Raw genomic sequence first — 18216 nt, 5'->3', positions numbered from 1 at the left:
CTCCACCCCCAGGTCTAGAAATAGATCCAGACTGCCTAGGGTATGACAGTCCCCCAAGGTTAGCAGATAATTTAAGACAAGACGAGTAAATCTCAGGAATTGTAAGAGAGCTATAAGAAGAGACCTTCTTTTCCCCATCTAGTGTGGGATACATTTGTGAACACTGTACAGCATTCCCGTGAACAGCTAGAGCCAATTTGAAACCATGGTTGTGGGGGTGAGGGAGACTTGGGCTGTAGCAGACCCCCCTGTAGAGCCTGAGGATGAGGCCAATGCTGGGAAGGCAAACCAAAGAGAACAACAGAGATGCCAAGTTCATGGTAATATAAATTTTGCAGCTATATCTAGCCTCTTAAAGACCTACTCCTACCTCTGGGCTTCTGTTATTTGAGTCAATGGATTCCTTTAACTGTTTATGCCAGCTTATTTATTTTGTCACTTGCAAAAGAAAGACTCTTATAAAAGAGACTCTAGCTGTCTCTTTTAAGAGGTTAGGCCGGTCAGCTAACCTCTGTAAAGTTTTTATTCATAAGATAATAATGGTGATACCTTCTCTGCATTTTTAACATCTTCTTAGGTGGGCTGTTAGCAGAATCAACTCAGAGAAACAACAGGCCCACAGTAGACACCCAAAAAGCCGTAAGTTCCTTTCCCACACTTCCTGATGTCCATTCTATTTCTCATGGTGTCAAGGACAATGCCACACACCCACTTATAATTAAGTAAATAGATGTACTAATTCTGGAATGTGCAAGTCAAACTGAAACCATGATTAACATTGTGAGCTAACAAGTTAATAAATAAAAATTTATATTTAAACTGTAAAAAAAAAAAAAAAAAAGAAAACCTTCTGGAAAGGAGTCACCATTCCGAATACCATTATAAGCATTTGTGATTCATGAGAAACGGTAAAAATATCAACATTTACAGAAATTTGCAAGAAGTTGATTTCAGTCCTCATGGATGACTTTTAGGGGCCCAAGACTTAAGTGGAGGAAGTCACTGCTGATGTGGTGGAAACAGCAAGAGAACTAGAAGTGAAGATGTGACTGAATTGCTGCAACCTCATGATAAAACTTGAATGGAGGAGGAATTGCTCTCATAAAAGCAAAGAAAGTGATTTCTTGAGAGGGAATCTATTCCTGGTGAAGATAACTGTGAACATTCTTGAAATGACAGCAAAGGATTTAGAATATTACATAAGCTTAATTGATAAACCAGTGGCAGGGGTTGAGAGGACTGAGACTAATTTTGAAAGAAGTTCTACTGTGGATAGAATGCTGCCAAACAGCATGATAAAGAGAAATCTTTTGTGAAAGCAAGTATCAGTTGATGGAGCAAACTTCATTGTCTGATTTTGAGAAACTGCCACAGCCACTCCAGTCTTCATCAGCTACCACCCAGATCACTCAGCAGCCCTCAACATTGAGGCAAGGTCCTATACCAGCAAAAAGATTATGACTTGCTGAGCACTCATATGATTGTTAGCTTTTTTTTTTAGAAATTTAATTTTTAAATTAAAGTATATATATATATATTTTTTTAGACATAATGCTTTTGCACACTTCATAGACTATTGTTTAAACAGAACTTTTATATGCACTGGGGAGCCAAAACATTTGTGTGAGTTGCTTTATTGTGATACTCCCTTTATCGCAGTGATCTGGAACTGAACCTGCAGTATCTCTGAGGTATGCCTGTATATAGTGTGATCACGAACAAGTTTAGAATACAAGTCCTTTTTTTTCCTATTTAATTGAGTAAAAGGACAAAACAGGAGAAAGCTTATGATTTTCTGCTTGCTAGTGCAGTGTGGCACACCATCACTAGTGATGGCAGAGTGATGGAAGGCAGAGGTTTAGCCTTCCCCTTCGAGTGTCCATTCTTGCTTGCCGACTCTGCACCTTTGAACATAGACCTGTTTTCCCATTGGATTTATTTTTCTCAGTGGGACCATGATTATCACATCACATATAATTGAAACCATGAAACTCATGGTCCCTCCTTCCCCCTTTTAGTAATGTCCTTTATTTTCCATTTACTTTATCCTCACCCCAGCCTCTGCTCCCATCATAGCTATGCAGACTATTGCTAAAAGTAGACCGACTTCTCTCTTGCTGTCTCTTACAAAACCTTCCTAAAATGTTGCTATGCACACTGATCTCAGAAACTCACATTTCTCATGGAATAAGACTCAGCTCTCTGTTGGCATATAAGACCCTTCACAGTCTGATTTCTATCTTCCAATTTTTATAGTAGCCATCTGCTCTGGAGTAATAGTTAACTTTCCTCACTGTCATTACTTGCATTGTGTCACATGGGCACTGTCTTACTTCTGTACCCAGGAAGTTAGCCCATCAGTCTTACTCCCTTGATTCTGTTTTGTTAAAGACCTGCTTTGATTTCAGCCTTCTCCTTCCCAGATGACCCGGACCTTTGGCAACAGCTCCCTCTATTGGTTCATTGCACTTTTGTTATACTCACTGGGCCCTTCATTTGTGCTGCAGATTCACATTTACTGTGTTGTTGGTTTATGTGTTTCCCCAACAAGAGTGTAAATTATTCAGGCACAGGTTCTTACTTGTATCCCAAGAACCTAAGACACAATGGATGCTTAGTTAAAAATAATTAGTGGTGGTAAAATATATCCTCTAAGGTCAGTTCCTGTTCTGAAATTGCAAAAGATAGCTTAAGTCCTGACTGCTGTGATGAGTGAGTTGCTGCTTTGGCAGAGTTACAGATATGAGCTATCCCCTTTTCTGTGACTGTGCACCATAAATCTTTAGAGGCTCTGCCTCAAGAGTAGAAATGTTTAACACCTGTCTATGCTTGACTTTCCCTCTAGGTGCCAGGAAAAGCAAAGAAACGTTAAGCTGGCCTCCCTGGTAGTTCAGTCTGTATGTTGCTGATTAAAGAAAAAATCTGCTGTAAGTCTCTTTGGCCTTGAAAAAGGTCATTGCTTGCCTTTCCTCTGTGTTGAGCAGGGATTTTTCAAACTCTTTTGCACAAACTCCCTAATACTTAAAAAAAATTGTTTGAAAAGGAAACTGTATCTATTTGCACATTTAAAGCTGTTCCTAAGTTTAAATATTGGCAAAAGATACAATATCCAGCATAGTACAAATACTGGTATTTTAAAACAAAACATGCTTCATTATATAATCAGTGTAGTCTACATACCATAGAAATTTAGTACCATTATCTACATAGAAAATATATGAAGGTTTTTAAAATTCCTTTTTCTCTTTGAACTTGTATTTTTGTTGCAATTCTCCAACAAGATTTTATTCTAATGTAATACAATAGTCTCCTATTATCCATGGTTTCAGTTATCCAAAGTGCAGTAACAATAATGTATTTTGAGAGAGAGACCACATTCATACTTTTATTGCAGTATATTCTTATAACTTCTATTTTTATTAGTTTTTGCTGTTAATCTCTTACTGTTCCTGATTTATTAACTTTATCATAGATAAGTACAGGAAAAAACATCAGGTTTGGTATTATCCGTGATTTCTGGCATCCTGGGGGTCTTGGAAAGTATTCCCTGTGGATAAGGGAGTACTGCTGTACAGCAAAACTCCACCACAATGCCTCGGTAGGACCCAAAAAAATTGAGTTGTAAAAATGTGGGGTCATATTACTAGAAGAAAATGAAACAAATATTTTAGTTTGTACTGTTGTACAAAGATACAGAAGTAAAGATAGTGAAACTTATTGTTTCACCATCATTAACTGACCATTCACCAAACTTAGAAAGTCCTCATTGGTGACATGGCATTCACTCTGGCTGCCACCATCACCACCTGCCATCCTCAGAGTAGCTTACAGCTTTCAGCTCCTGTGTTTGAGCACAAGCTCTGGGCTGGAGTATAGGAACCAATTTCACTATATCCAGTTTTCATCTTGTAGCTTGTTGTCATCAGGTTTTACTCTCTATTTTTATGCCTGAAAGTCATTGATCATACTGCCGTACATCTTTGCAACAAATGTATATACATTTAAAATAATAAATGGCTGAGCATAGTGGCACACAACTGTAATGCTAGCACTTTGGGAGGCTGAGGTGGGTGGATCGCTTGAGGTCAGAAGTTCGAGACCAGCTTGGGCAACATGACGAAACCCTGTCTCTATAAAAAATAGAAAAAACCAAGCCAGGTGTGGTGGCACAAGCCTGTAGTCCCAGCTACTTGGGAGGCTGATGTAGGAGGATTGCTTGATCCCAGGAGGTGGCGGCTACACTGAGCGGTGATCTATTTATTTATTTTGACCCTAAGGATGTGTTTAATTTCTTCTATATTTAGTCATTTGCATAATGGATCAAGATATATTAACCTTTTTTGACATTAGATGAAATATAAAATTTTTGGAAATTCTTTAATGAGAGTGTTTTTACAATTAGTTTATATATCTGGATTAATATGACACTGCTAGAATGAAAGAGGGTCCAGCATCAATTCTATCTTTCTTTTTCATTTCTGATTAAATACTGAAAGCCCCTACATAGAGAGGAATGGAAGATGCTTTACCTAAAAGCCTTTTTCTCAGTTCTTTAATTTCCATGACAAAAATCGCATTGTGATCTGTCATCTGTGATGATAAATCATTCTTCAGCTGACAGCATGATTAGTATCTTGTTTATTTTTGTTGAAAACAGAATTTTGAAAGTTGCCTAACTTTTAGAAGTGTTTTTTCTAGAATTACTCATTTTCATATTTGGGGATGTAAAACTAAAGGGCTCTACCAAGACTATAAAATGATTATTAATTGTTTACCTGTTACTCTTTAACTTAGAAAACCTTTATTTAATTCAGTATATTCATAAACCCGTTGCTTTCAAAACACCTTTTTGGATATAATAATCTTGGTACAGTTAGTGCTTTAAATATATTTTTATTGTGTGTTTCGTCAAAGCCTTGGAACACAGATTTAATCATTCAATTCATGATACATGTCCATCATATAATGAAATCAAGCAAACTATCCATTTCATTAATCGAATCGGACTGACTTTTTCAGACAAAAGCCTGACTTGAAAATTCAAGTTGTGTTAGTGTATTTTAAACTTAAAAAATCATTAAAAACCATTACAGAACACCTTTTGTAAATGATTAGTGATAAGTCAAGATTTAAAATTTCCCTTATTTGTAACTATTCACAGTCATCTGTGGGAAGAACAAATTATTTAGGAAGCAAATAGGTTGATAAAAGGCAAGGTATTCTTTCAATAAAGGTGTGTATGTATATTGAACTAAGGTGTTTGGCTTTTGGTAGATTTGGGAATCAAAAATTACTAGTATCACATTTTTCCTATGGAATGTTATCCTACTAAAAACTAACTGGCAGCTAGCTAGAACCTAATTTATTTTCTGTTAATAGGTAGTAAATATTTCTCATTTCATATGATACAGTAAATTGACATTTGACCGTATATGGAGTAAATATTTCACAATATGATTGTGGTCAGTTTTTTAATTTTTTGTCATCAGTTTTGTCTATAGGCGTGATGAATTTATTCAGTGCATTATGAAAATTCTGATAGTTATGAAAATTATTCCAAGTACAATTAAAATATTCAGTGTCACTAAACTTTTTTTGTTTTGACTGTCCAAGAGTATTTTTCCTTCTAGTCAATGATTGTTCTGTGGATGAGTTTTTAAATAGTTGAAAAAGTGACTTACAAGAAAAGCCGTTTATAGCATTCAGTATTTCTTACCGATGACTTGCTGCTTTTTGCTGGTGGGACCTCCACCAAGAGTGATTTATTTCTTGGCAGGAATCTTAAAGAGGGAAATGGCCAATTTGTTCAATAAAAATCATTACTTTCACTTTACCACATATTGAATATACTAACAAGTCTCCGTATATCCCCATTCCTAAATCCCCCTTTACAGAAGTTTAGAATAGGGAAAGTCACAAAGCCCTAAGTCCTTAAGCTGACTTGAGAAAACTTTCTGGGTAGGAAGCTTCTGCTTTGTCCTCTGTATTCATTAGCGCCGTGGAGCAGCACTGTCAAGTGAGCTGGGAAGGTGAGTGGTATCTTTGTTTTGTAGAATGGAAGAAATAGTGTGGATGCCATGGTTTTGCTTTTGTTAGAGGAAACTGTATGAAAGCTCAGAATTACCTTAAATTCCAAATTAATTAGGTCATCCTGTGAAATTACCTTGGCTGAGGGAGCCTTTAGAAAGTTTCGGGGTACCCCTAGGGTAGACATATCCCATATGAAGACCTTTAGTCCAGAGTGTTGAAAATTTCTGTTATTTTTGTGTATTCATAAACATTTTCATTGGTAATATTATAATGTGTGTGTGTATGTGTGTGCACATTTGATAAAGTTCTTACTTAGGACTTCCTTAGTGAGCACTGAGAAAATGAGCTTAGTCTCTTGTAGCGGGGAGTGGAACACAAACCTGCCCCTGCCTCATTAATGTCAAGAAGCCTCTCCATCAGCCCACCAGCACTGAGCCGTTTGAGTTTCCTTTGATAATGTCAGTAACACCTGGGTTGGCATTATTCTCACCTCGGTCTTGTGACTCAGTCCTGGGCCATGCTGAAATTGCATGCATACTAGGTATAGTGTAATGAGACAGTCTTCAGTGCAGACAGCTGAACCCCCAATCTTACTTGCTCTGCTGAGTGTTTTGGCGATTACATGGCACTTCTGCTAGCTTGCCTAAAATGCATAAAGAGTACAGTGAGGGTGCAGTGAGTATGACTTTCGTTCATTCTGTGTGTCTGGTGAGAAAAATGTGGGAATTCCAAGCAACAACTTAGTGATGATTCAGGAGATTCAGTAAAGACAGGTAAAATAGAAAGAAACCTTAAGTTGTAAAATTTATGTTAAATCCTGCATTCCTTACTATAGGCAACTTCCTTGTATTCTCCCATTTAGTGATTTGGTAGGAGAGTAGGAGGGGAAACTTAAAAATTAGGTGTGTTGCAGAATACATGTTCTTTTCATCAGCACGTGGAACATTCTCCAGGGTTGACCATATGTTAGGACAAAAAACAAGTCCCAAGAACTTTTTAAAGATTGAAATCATATCAAGCGTCTTATCTGACCACAATGGAATTAAACTAGACATCAATAACAAGGAACATTCAAAACTAAACAAATACGTGGAAATTAAACATGCTCCTGAATGATCAATGGGGGAAAGAAGAAATTAAGAATGAGATTTAAAACTTCCTTGAAACAAATGGAACAGAAACACAATGTACCAAAACCTATGAGACATAGCAAAAACAGTATTGAGAGGCAAGTTTATAGCAATATGTGGTGATGTCCAAAAACTAGAGAGATTACCTTTTTTTTTCAGATGGAGTTTCATTATTGTTGCTCAGGCTGTAGTGTAGTGGCATGATCTTGGCTCACTGGAACCTCCGCCTTCGGGGTTCAGGCAATTCTCTTGCCTCAGCCTCTCGAGTAGCTGGGACTATGGGCATGCACCACCACGCTCGGCTAATTTTGTATTTTTAGTAGAGATGGGGTTTCGCCATGTTGGCCAGGCTAGTCAAGAGCTCCTGACCTTGGGTGATCCTCTCGCCTCAGCCTCCCAACTGCTGGGGTTACAGATGTGAGCCACCGTGCCCAGCCAAGAGATTTTAAATAAACCATCTAAAGTATACCTCAAAGAACTGGAAAAGCAAGAACAAACCCACCAGGGGGAAATAGTTTAGATGTAGTAGAATAAGATAAGCATTAGGAATTTCTCAAGGCCAAGAGAAATCTCTGTACAGAGAAGAAAAGGAACTTGGGGGCTGCATTGCTAGAATGCCTCGCCCAGTGTATGTTTTGTACGCTGTGTCCCTGGTCCTCACTTTGCAATAATTTCTCCCTGTGGCATGCAAGGCATCATCTATCCCATCTCTGCAAAGTTTCCTAAAATCTATTGGCCTGACCTCTCTTTTGAGTTCCAGTTTCCTAAGTAATTTCATAGGTGTCACCAGCATTTTAAATTTTATACATTAAGAAACCAACGTGCTTATTTCCTCACCTGCTACCCTCTCTCCTGCCTCCAACACACAGCCTATGCTTGTGTCACTCAAGTTAGGGAGCATCCTCCCATGATACTTAAATCTGCCAGTTCCCTGTTCTTTGGGGGTGATTACAAGGAGGTAGTGTCATTTGTCACATTGCAGGCATTCTGGGGCTTTACGCCCCTGGAGGAAGCCTGGATGCCACCGGCCTTTGTATCCAGAATGAAAGTTAGCTAACAAAGCCAGACGGAAGTGTTATGCTTTGAGGAGGTAATACAGATTGAGCATCCCTAGTCCAAGAATCAGAAACGACCCCAAATCTGAAGGTTTTTGAGTGTTGTCATGATTTCGGATTAGTGATGCTCAATGAATGAATATCAATATAATGCAAATAGTCCAAGATCTGAAAAAATTCTAAGTCTGAAATATTTCTGGTCCCTAGCATTTCAGAGAAGGGATGCTCAACCTGCACCTGCTTGAGTCAGCTTCCCTGCATGTTCCCATGAGTAGGACTGTATGTCCCCTGGCACATGCTCTGCAGTCTGCAAGGCTCCAGAGAAGAAAGGTATGGCTGTCACTCCCTGGCAGTTGACACTTCATCTCTGCCATTGGAATAGATTGTATTTGATTCTACTCTTATGTCTAAGTGCATCCCGTTAGGTTTCTAGCCTTGGAACTATGCTTGACTGTGGAAGGGGTTCATACTCTGATTTATTTTTAAGTTGTTATTTCTACTTCTTCATGTATAATTGATGCAAACCATTCCTGACATACTTTAGAGCACTTGTGTCTTCCTGAAACTCCCACCTTTAAGACAAGCGATGACTGTGTTTTTGTGTGGCTCAGATATGTAGGTGATATATCAGGGAGAAACCGTGTATGGAGCACCCTTCCCCAACCACTCAATTTCAAGCCTAGCTTTTGCGATGCTTTTGTGACTCAATTGTGAATAATCAGAGCTGTGACTGGACTCCATCATTCTACCTTACTTTGCAAATTCTCAGACCGAAGCAAGTAGAGGCCAGGCCTATTACAAAGAGCCCAGAGGAAGCTGGGATTCTTTGGAGTTCAGAAATGTCTCTTATGGAAGATGGAGACAATCATGGAGAAATCTTTTCATCATTCATGACAGGCAAATGAGATGCAAATAGGCCTAGATTCACTTTTGGTAGTAACTTTTAAATAGATCGTTGTAGAAAATTATTCTGTATTTGGTATTCCATGAGAGGTTGGGCAATTTTGGAAGCTTTTTAAAAGTTAAGTCCAGTGACACACTATCCATAACTGTATTGTTTATTGGAGATTTTATTATTTTTTATTTTTATTTTTGAGACAGAGTTTTGCTCTTGTTGCCCAGGTTAGAGTGCAGTGGCACTATCTTAGCTCACCGCAGCCTCTGCCTCCCGAGTTCAAGCAATTCTCCTGCTAGCCTCCTGAGTAGCTGGGATTACAGGCATGTGCCACCATGCCTGACTGATTTTGTATTTTTAGTAGAGACAGGGTTTCTCCATGTTGGTCAGGCTGATCGCAAACTCCCGACCTCAGGTGATCCACCCACCTCGTTCTCCCAAAGTACTGGGATTACAGGTGTAAGCCGCTGCACCCGGCTGGAGATTTTATTTTTATTTTATTTTTATTGGAGCCGGGTTCTCACTATCTTGCCTAGAACTTGAACTCCTGGGCTCAAGCCATCCTCCTACCTCAGCCTCCTGAGTAGCTGGGACTACAGGCTAATTGTATTGTTTATATTCAACAAAGAAATATTTACTGAATGATTCTAATTGAGAAAATAAGGCATAAGCTGGGAAAGATAGTTAACAATATAAAGCAAGTTTCAAAAGAGACCTACAGTGTAGCATGATGTTTAAGGCTATAGGAGATTGGAGTTGGATCTGGGTTTAAATCCTGGTTCTGAGACTTACTGATGGTGGGACCTCAGCAAGTTACTTAACCTTTATGAGCTCCCAATTTTCCTTGCAAAACTCTTTATAGCGTTGTTGTAAGAGTTAAATGATATATCGTCTGAATCATGCCTAATGAATTATAGGTGCTTTGGTGACAGTATCTTAGAGTAAGATAAAACCTCTTCAAAATCCATTGTGGTGCAAAAGGACGGCCTTGTTAGCATGGCATGCTGGATGCAGGGCAACAAGTCTTGAGCTCCTTAAATTTTCTGTGATTAGGGAATAAATGATCCCAGATCCTGGAATGGTGTTGAGATTGTTAAAAGAAGGCAGGTGACTTTGGTGTGGGAATAAGGAGGATGGGAGAAACGGAAGGGAAGCCAGGCGCCGCGTCAGCAGACACATCACTGCATCAGTTCAGTAGGAGAGTTCACATTGGCCCCCATACAAGTAGATCTACTTACCAAATTGCCAACTACCCATCATCAAATGGAGACGATGGAGAAATAATTACAATCCATGATATAGCCAAAGTACACAGAGGACAGTGTAGGAACAGAAGCAAAGCTTAGTGGACCAGGGGCTCAAAGAGGGCTCCTTCGAGTGGAAACACAAGCTAAGCCTTGAAGAACAAATCAATGATGTTAGAAAGAGAAGCAAGAGTTTACCAAGCAGCAGAAACAGCATGTTGAAGAAATAAGAACACAGGAACAGAAAACACGACTGGATTCTCCAAGGTGGTCTTTTTCCAGTGGAGTTCTACTTTTCCTCAATGAGAACATAGAGATTCCAAACCTGTCCTTGACTCTCACCCTGACCTGCCACACCTGCATGATCTTCTTGGCTAACACTGAGCCAGATTTCACATGGTGAGAACTGTTCTGAAATCTTGTCTAAGAGTTCTGACCACGAAGCTCTTCAAGTAGTAATATTAGATTCAGTGCTGAGCTGGCTTCTCAGATTTCCACTAGACTGGTTCTACAGCCAGTGCTCTGTAGGGTAGGGACTTCCTAACCCACTCTCGTATACTTGCACTGAAATGAATTGCTCACTTTGGCCATGTAGGTCTAGCCTCCACATAGATAGCTTAACAGGCAGGTTCTCATTAGACTTCAGTAGAAACATTCATGGATACCAAAGACTTGTGTCTCAGTGGCTCTCAAGTCTAAGTTGACACTGGGCATGGTGGCTCATGCCTGTAATCTCAGCCACTAGGGAGGCCAAGGCAGGAGGATCACTTGAGCCCAGGAATTTGAGATCAGCCTGGGTAACATAACAAGATCCCTATTTGTATTAAAAAATAAATCTTATTTATCATCAGAATCTATAGATGAATTTTTTTGCTTTTGTTTTTGTTTTGTTTTGTTTTGAGATGGAGTCTCGCTCTGTTGCCCAGGCTGGAGTGTAGTGGTGTGATCTCAGCTCACTGTGACCTCTGCCTCCCAGGTTCAAGTGATTCTCCTGCCTCAGACTCCTGAGTAGCTGGGATTACAGGCAAACACCACCATGCCCAGCTAATATTTTTGTATTTTTAGTAGAGATGGGGTTTCACCATGTTGGTCAGGCTGGTCTTGAATTCCTGACCTCAAGTGATCCTCCTGCCTCAGCCTCCCAAAGTGCTGGGATTACAGGCATGAGCCATTGCACGTGGCCATATCTATAGATGAATTTTTAATACAGAGTCCCAGACCCCACTCAGAGATTCTAGGAGGTGGAGCTGGGCCTGTGTTAAAAAAATTGATTAAAAAATTAAATTAAAAAAAACAAATTCCCACAAGTAACTCTGATGCTCTGACAGATCTGGAAACCTTGGCTGAGCGGATGCCCACTGGGCCATCAGCTATCACCATTGACCCTTGCTGATGGAATCTGACCAATGAAGTTCTTTTTCCTGAGAATCGGTTTTGAAAGATGCTAGTCCTTCTGAGCACATCTCTTGAGTGGCAGTGATGACTCTGCCCTCTGAGTGACAGTAACATTTCTCCCTGCAGCCTGGCAGTAAGAGCCAGTTAGCAGAGAGACATGGGCAGAGAGGCTCTGATGCCTCTCCAGTTCTTGAAGCCACACTGCACATGGCCACACTCCTCTCTTTGCTTCCATGAGACGCTCCTTTATTTCTATAACAAATTCCCCTCTCTGGCTAAGGCCAGCACAAGTTGGTTTCTGTTACTTGCAATTAAAGAGCCCAGTGACTACGACTCTTACCAAAACAGCATCCCTAAAGAACAATGAAGGCACACACTTTAAAAGCTAGGTATGAAATATCAACTTTCTCCCTAAACAACTCTGGACATGGGCTCTAGCTCAGGGAGGGGGAAAAAAAAAACACTTTCACTGTTGAGTCGTTTATGCAGCTATTAGCTTGGAACAAAGAACATCCCCTTACGCAAAAAGAAATTAAAGATGCTGGAAGATTGGAAGAAATGAAAGGAGGCAATGGAAGCTCCACTCTCACAAGCAGGGCCTACATCGGCCTCCCCACGGGAAGAGGAAATACAGTCAATTTTGTGGCACAAATGAGCTCCAGGCAGGGCCAATTTCACTCATGCTGATCTCAGCCTGCACCTTCTGCCTCACCCTCCTAATCAGCCTGAGGCTGGCAGAGGTCTGTGAACTGGGCTGAGATTTTTGACCTGTTAGGTTTTAGCATACGGCAGAAACAATCAACACTGCCCAGGAAACGAATAAAGCACAGCTGTTCCCAAAAGGGAAAACAGGCAAGCTGTTCTTTCCCAGAAGGAGTACTCCTTGCCAAGACAGCATGCCCTGAGGGTCTTCCTACACAGAGCACTTAAATATTCTTCTACTTAGAAAACACATTCCAGCCTCTAGCCACCACCCCACACCTAAAAACCAAACAGAGACATTTATCCAGCTGGGAGACTGGGAATTTATAGCAGTGCCTTTTGGGTGGGGTCAGTGAGCTCAGCTAGTAGTGGTGGCTTATTCCACTGATCAGCCTGCGGCCAGAAGGCCACTTAGGCCAAGCAGCTCTCCTCTGCTCACTCCTGTGGCCACAGAGTGGTCCCTGGGCCTAGCCAGCTAGCTGGCTGGCAGATGCCTGTCACTAGGCAATGGGAAATAGGCTGCAGCAGTTCTGAAGCAGAAAATGTCACCTGACCAGCCTGGGCAACATAGCAAGATCCCCATCTCTACAAAAAAATGTTTTAAAAATTAGCCAGGCTGATTTTTACACACCTGTACTACAGGTACACACTTGTAATCCCAGCTACTCAGGAGGCTGGGGTAGTAGGATGGCTTGAGTCCAGAAGTTTGAGACTGCACCGAGCAGTCATCATTGTACCACTGCGTTTCAGCCTGGGCGACAGAGCAAAACCCTGTCTCAAAAAAAATCCCACCCAAATACAATCAGATTGAGTCCATAATGTTGCTACATACCTGACACCATGGCCTTCAGATGATTTCCTAGGACCGTAAGGATCTGCAGAGCATCCTAGGACAGAAGCCTGGGCGGGGTGGCTCATGCCTGTAACCCCAGCACTTTGGGATGTCAAGACAGGAGGATCCCTTGAGGCCAGGAGTTCGAGACCAGCCTGAGCAACATAGTGAGAAGTCCCCACTTCTTCCATCTCTACACAAAAATGTGTGTGTGTGTGCGCGCACTATGTGTGTGTGTGTGTGTGTGTGTATATATATATAACCGAATGTGGTGAACACCTGTAGTCCAACTACTTGTGGGGCTGAGGGGGGAGGATTGCTTGAGTCAGGAGTTTGAGGCTGCAGTGAGCTGTGATTGCACCACTGTACTCCAGCCTGGGCAGCAGAGTGAGACCCTGTCTCTTAAAAAGAAAGAAAACAAGAATGGGGCCTGCATCTGTCCCTACCCTCACCTTCAAACAGAGCAGTTCTGCCTTTGCCTATTTATTAATTGAGTTTCCTATCATTTTGTTTGAAGAAGGGCTTCATAATTGCTAAAGTTAATTGCTCACGCTGTGTGTTGGGGAACACGAGTGTACACATGCCCACCAGGCACCATGCCAGGTGTTTCAGATGCCTTGGCTTGATCCCTTCAAACAAGTCCAAGGGGGAGATTCTGTTATTATGTCTACGGTACAGTTGAGGAAATGAAAGTCAACTATCTTGTCCAAGGCCACAAAGTCAGTAAGTGGGAAAGCCAAGAATTGAACCTAGCTCCCTCAGACTCTGCAGCCTTTCCTGCCATTGTCCTCTAGGAAGGGCCACAAGCACCTGAGTGAAGAAAAGCAAAGCCCAGTCTTTCTCTAAAGCAACTGTTCTGAACCTTGCCTGCACACTGGAGTCACCGAGGAAGCTGCGACCAGTGCAGATGCCAGGCTGTCGACTCTGGAGGCACTGATTTACTTCATTGATCTGAGAGCAGCTTGGGCATAGGGATTTGTGTTTTTAAAGACTGAAAATCACTGCATTAGAGAAGCAGTGATGGGAATTCAATAATTAGAATTACATGTCAGCACTGATATGAGGGTTCACGATAGGAATTTTCCTCCTGGCACATAACTCAATGGATGGTTGAAAAAGTGTCCTTAAGAAGAAGAAAGCCAAAATCCTCCTGCAGCTCTAGTGGAAAATGGAGAAGCCTTTTTCTTTCTTCCATCTCTCCCAGGGCCTAGTGGCATGAGACGCTGCCCAGCTGTAAACTGTGTGCACCAGGTGATCACTGGTCACTTTTCTGGTGGGGCCGGCAGAGAACAGCTGATGTGTGAAGGAAGCAGGGAAGGACGTGGGAAAAAGGTCCAATAGAAATCAAGGCCCACTGTCATAATTCTGTCCTTTTTCTTTGAGACAGGATTTTCCTCTGTTGTCCAGGCTAGAGTGCAGTGCTGCAGTCAGAGTTCGCTGCAGCCTCAATCTTCTTAGTTCAGGTGATCCTCTCGTCTCAGCCTCCTGAGTAGCTGGGACCACAGGTACATGCCACCACTCCTGGCTAATTATTATCTTTTTTATTTTTAGTGGAGATGGGGTCTTGCTATGTTGCCCAGGCTGCTTTTGAACTCCTGGGCTCAAAAAATCCTCTCACCTCGGCCTCCCAAAGTGCTGGGATTACAGGCATAAGCCACTGTACCCGACCATCATTCTGTTCATGAACCCAGTCTAGGACCAAGATAGGTAGAGGTAAGTGAGATGTAAACTCAGTCATCAACGTAAATAATGTCTGAATGCCATCTTTAAAAAGGGCAGCCAGGCACAGTGGCTCATGTCTGTAATCTCAGCACTTTGGGAGGCTGAGGCAGGCAGATCACCTGAGGTCAGGAGTTCGACACCAGCCTGGCCAACATGGTGAAACCCCATCTCGTCAAAAATTAGATGGACGTGGTAGCAGGAGCCTGTAATCCCAGCTACTAGAGAGGCTGAGGCAAGAGAATTGCTTGAACTGAGGAAGCAGAGGTTGCAGTGAGCTGAGAGTGCGCCACTCTACTCCAGCCTGGGGGACAGAGTGAGACTCCATCTCCAAAAAACAAAAAGGGCAAAATTAATGCAAAAATAAATTCACTTGAAAAAAATGTCAAGTGTTGAAATATAGATAGTATCCGACAGGGCTGAGATTGGGCTAAGGGGAGTGAGGTGAGTCCTGCAAATACACTCTTGGATCCTGTCTTTATTTGAATTTTGTGGATTTTTTGGCATTAATTTTGATTTTTTAAAAATATTGCATGAAAATATTATTTTTCTTAAGTTGTGTGCCCCACTGTGAGTCTCAATTAACATTTTCTTTAGGCGTTAAAAGAGTTAAACAGCTTTTGACTTGTCGATCCTTCTGCATTGAGGGAGGGGACATCTCAGAAGCATGCTCTTTGAAAAGTAACAGAATACTAGGCCTCCTCCCGTACCGCCCCAAAAAAAGAATACCAGGCTTCCCAAAGGCCAAATGGGATTTCTGCATCAAAGAGAAGATGTCAACGGAGAGATAACCTAGTCATTTCAGAGGCGGCAGGTGAGGCGAGAGGGACAGTGGACAGCCATGCACAGAGAAGGCAAATTGAGTGCATGATCACCAGCTCATGCCAAGGACAGCCTGTAGAGTTCCTGTCTCTGTGGATTCATTTGGCTGGGATGAGTTCTAGACCTGAACACGTACCTCTCCATCATACAGGATTACTCACTGTTACCTTGGTAAATTAACCTGTTTAACCTTCAGCTCCCTCGTCTGTAAGATAGAACTAATACTATGCCCCTCACAGTGATGTTTTAAGGATAAATGAGGTAGAATGTATATAAAGTGCTTTTCAGAGTGCCTGGTACATTCTAAGTGCTCCAAAAAAGAAAAAGAAAAGAGAAGAAAAAGACAGGTATTTTTACCTTTCTATTAGATTTTTCTAGGTCAAGCCCGGGCACAGTGGCTCACGCCTGTAATTCCAGCACTTTGGGAGGCAGAGGTGGGCAGATCACTTGAGGTCAGGAGTTCAAGACCAGCCTGGCCAACGTGGTGAAACCCCGTCTCTACTAAAAATACAAAATTAGCCGGGCGTGGTGGTACATGCCTGTAATTCAAGCTACTTGGGAGGCTGAGGTAGGAGAATCACTTGAACCTAGGAGACTGAGGTTGCAGTGAGCTGAGATCGTGCCATTGCACTCCAGCTTGGGTGACAAGAATGAAACTGTCTCAAAAAAAAAAAAAAAAAAAAGATTTTCTATGTCTGTTCTAGAAGCTTTAGCTTCTTATCTGAGTCCTTATTAGGAACATTTCACTACTCATTGTTATGTCACCAGAGGGTAGGCCAAGCCAGTGAGCTTTGATGCTTATTAATATAAAATCTGGGAAATTATCACTAAAATGGGTCAGAGTTACAGAAGAAATGGAAGAGCCTGGATTCTGGTCTCAGCTTCAGGACTTGTTAGCTGTGGGAACTTAGGTCTAGCCCATCACAACTCTGGGCCTCTTCCTTCTTTATGCAATAAGAATAACAATATCATTCCTATTGCTCTTCTATTGTGGGGATCAAAGAGATAAGGCTGCAAAAGTGACGCAGGGCAGCACCTTCAGATGGAAATGAGCTTTGTTAAGGTGTTGTTCTTTCGGTAGGCTCATTTTTTTTTTTTTTTTTTTTGGCCTAGGCTGGTTCATCTGGTTCTGATACTGAAATTTAATGCTCTTTGGAAGTGGATTCTTTATTCTGGACTTAAAAATGATAGCAGAAAGAATTAGCTGAAAGTAGCAAAACTTGTATGAAATGAACTGTAGTTAGTTGTTAAATTATTATTTAAAGTGGGTATTAGAGATATTAATTATATTAGTTTCCCATAGGGAATTGGAGGCATTTAAATATATATAATATATATATATATTTATAATATATATATATTTATAATATATATGATAAATATTTTATATATATGTGTGTGTGTGTGTGTGTGTGTATGTGTGTGTGTGTATATATATATATGAAAAAGAATTTTATTTCTTACAGCATGGTGGCTGAGAAGTCCACAGTTGAGGGACTGCATCTGATGAGGGCCTTCTTGCTTGTGGGGACTCTGCAGAGTCCTGAAGTGGCTTAGGGCATTACATGGTGAGGGGGCTGAGATTGCGAACATGCTCAAATTGGAGGTGTATTTAAGAAGTATGATTAAGGGCTGGGCGTGGTGGCTCATGCCTGTAATCTCAGCACTTTGGAAGGCTGAGGCAAGCAGATTGCTTGAGGTCAGGAGTTTGAGACCAGCCTGGCTAACATGGTGAAACCATGTCTCTACTAAAAATTAGCCGGGCGTGGTAGCATGCGCCTGTAGTTCCAGCTACTCGGTAGGCTGAGGTGGAAGGATCACTTGAACCCAGGAGTCAGAGGTTGCAGTGAGCTGAGATTGTGCCACTGCACTCAAGCCTGGGTGACAGAGTTGAGACCCTGACTCAAAAAAAAAAAAAAAAAGCATGACTAAGGGAAACGCCTTCCTCTTGGTCCTGCCCAGAACCACTTCTTTCAGTTTTCTAATTTTATATGTTTAGATCTTTGTAAGTGTCCTGTGTAGTTACACATTTTCCTTAAATATGACTTCGAATGATCACTTCATTTTCTCAAGCAAATGCACTCACTTATTCTCAGTCATTTTGAGTATAATTGCTTAAAATTCAGACTGTAACTGCAGAGGCATTTTCTAGCCATCCTTAGAGGGTAAGTATGGTGTAAGGATTGAGATCCCAGGCTCAGATGCCATGCCACTAAATAAGTGACCTTGCTCTGTTAAACAGGGGCATGCCAGACCAGATCTCATAGGGTTGTGGTGAGAAATGAAAGAATTAATGTTTATAAAGTGCTTAAAATAGTGCTTAGTGATTAATAACCACTCAATAAATGTTAGCCATTATGGTATTGACCCTGTTTGTGTTAGCTGTTGTTAC

The 18216-nt window shown here is 41.3% G+C and overlaps 1 protein-coding gene across 3 annotated transcripts in view; it reads left to right on the top strand.

Moving 5' to 3' along the window:
* ERI1 (exoribonuclease 1) overlaps positions 1–18216 on the top strand; it is a 135063-nt gene that overhangs the window by 35242 nt on the left and 81605 nt on the right. Inside the window, exons 11-12 of one of the 3 annotated variants that reach the window (XR_010339609.1) lie at positions 578–639; positions 2846–2927. The gene's annotated coding sequence lies outside the window, so the exon portion shown is untranslated. Of the gene's footprint in view, positions 1–577; positions 640–2845; positions 5458–18216 lie in introns of those variants that run through there. The other 2 variants (XR_010339611.1, XR_010339610.1) reach the window with 2 other exon arrangements.

This window comes from Aotus nancymaae, unplaced genomic scaffold (assembly GCF_030222135.1).
Source record: "Aotus nancymaae isolate 86718 unplaced genomic scaffold, 86718_ANA_hifiasm-v0.15.2.pri h1tg000079l, whole genome shotgun sequence".
Taxonomy (NCBI): domain Eukaryota; kingdom Metazoa; phylum Chordata; class Mammalia; order Primates; family Aotidae; genus Aotus; species Aotus nancymaae.
Note: the sequence above shows the minus strand (reverse complement) of the source record. Positions and strands in the feature narration are given on the sequence as shown.